At 54.0% G+C, this 1886-nt stretch overlaps 1 protein-coding gene across 2 annotated transcripts in view; it reads right to left on the reverse strand.

Moving 5' to 3' along the window:
- APAF1 (apoptotic peptidase activating factor 1) overlaps positions 1-1886 on the reverse strand; it is a 75773-nt gene that overhangs the window by 73749 nt on the left and 138 nt on the right. The window contains exon 1 of one of the 2 annotated variants that reach the window (XM_090042855.1): positions 1602-1740. The exons of the other annotated variant lie outside the window; for it this stretch is intronic. The gene's annotated coding sequence lies outside the window, so the exon portion shown is untranslated. Of the gene's footprint in view, positions 1-1601; positions 1741-1886 lie in introns of those variants that run through there. 2 annotated transcript variants of the gene reach the window in all.

The following is a 1886-nucleotide window of genomic DNA, read 5'->3' on the forward strand; positions in this document are numbered from 1 at the left end:
GGTTCCCCCCGGTGAGTTTGTAAACCGTCACCAGCAGATCCCCTCTCAACCTTCTATTGTGGAATCCATTCAGGCCATTTAGCCTCTCTTCGTAAGGCCTGCCCCACTGCCCCTTGACCATGCAAGTGGCCCTCTGGGTCCTCTCAATGCTAGCCACATTCCTCTTGAAGTGCAGTGCCCAGAACTGGATGCAGTACTCCAACTGTGGCCTGACCAATGCCACACAGAGGGGAAGGATCACCTCCCTGGACCTGCTTGCAATGCATCTGTAGATGCATGACAAGGTGCAGTTAGCCTTACTGTTTCCTCGCATTGGTGATTCATGCTCATCCAAGAGTCAACAATGACTCCACGATCCCTTTCAGCCACCGTGTTGACAAGGGAGTTCTTCAGCCTGTAGGTGTGTTGCTGGCTCCTTCTCCCTAGATGCAGCACCTTGCACTTGTCTGCATTGAATTCCATCCTATTCTCATCCACCCACCTCCGTAACCTGTCTAGATCTAGCTGGATTCTGTCCCTCCTCTCCAGCGTACCCACCTCACCCCACATCTTGGTGTTGTCAGTGAATTCGGACAGCGTCCTTTCCACACCCACATCCAGATCACTGATAAAGATGTTGAACAGTACTGACATCAGGGCCGAGCCGTGGGGGACTCCACTGCACACACCTCTCCCAGGTTGAAAACAACCCGTCCACCACCACTCTCTAGCTGCAACCATCTAGCCAATTTGCCACCCATCTGACTGTGTAGGCATCAGTGCCGCAGTCGCCTATTTTTTTTTTATGAGAGTGAGATGAGAAACAGTTTCTAAGGCCTTCTTGAAGTCCAGGTAGACAATAGGCCCCAGGTGACTGACTGGCCTATAATTGCTGGCATCCTCCTTTCTCCCCTTCTTGTAAATGGGGACCACACTGGCCCTTTTCCAAACCTCTGGTACCTGGCCAGAGCCCCATGAGTGCTTATAAAGCCATGCCAGGGGCCCCACTATGACCCCCGCCAAGTCAGCTCCAAATCTGAGTCAGGGGTTGTCAACCAGGGGTACATGTACCCCTGAGGGTACTCTGGAAGGCCTCAGGGGTATGCGGCAACAGTACAGAAAACATTTCTGGTTTTGCAGCTGGGCTGGGCAGTCCCCTCCACCCCCAACACACACACCTGTTGAGTGGCTGCTGGGGGACTCCCCGCTTCCTGACCAGCCACTGGGGGTACAGTGAAAATTGAAAATCCCTGCTGTGATTCATTTAAGAATCATATGTGGCCCTCCACCCCCCCTTCAGATACTTCCAAATCCTTTGGTAAGCACCCTAGCGCAGGCCCAAGCCCAGAGACTTGGGGTTCAGATGCCCCCGGGGGTTTTGCTTGCCCTCAGCCCTACAGCTGCAGGACAAGCTAGGAAGGAGTCTCCCATTTCCATGAAGTCGAGATCCTCCCACTAGAAATGAAAGTAAAAGGCTATTTTTTAGATTTGCTGCCAGCACTTTCTTTTATGCCTGCACGCTTTAAAGTAAAGAAACGCTTCGACTTTTACCACCCAGCGCTCACTCCCTCGCTGCGATTCACAATGCGCGAGAAAAAAAGAATCGGTACTTATCCACATACTTGTTTGCACGCTCATCCGCATATTTGCATTCCCCCCAGTGTACAAGAGCTTTCCAGCAAATACGGTAGTTTTGAGGTTCCAACGCGATGATCTCACGGTTAAGACCGGCTGAGGCCCGGGCAGACCCAAGGAGGGCAGCAGGCCCCGCCCCCTAGCCCCCCCCCCATTGAGGTGACCGGAGGCACCAACAGGCTCCGCCCCCTGCCGGCGCGGGGCAGAGGAAACCCTTTCCTGCCACCCGGGGGAGGAGGAAGCCACCCCTCCAACTCGTTCCCCGGGGTTAC

Source organism: Crocodylus siamensis, chromosome 4 (assembly GCF_052110815.1).
Source record: "Crocodylus siamensis isolate JL-2025a chromosome 4, ASM5211081v1, whole genome shotgun sequence".
Classification (NCBI taxonomy): Eukaryota; Metazoa; Chordata; order Crocodylia; family Crocodylidae; genus Crocodylus; species Crocodylus siamensis.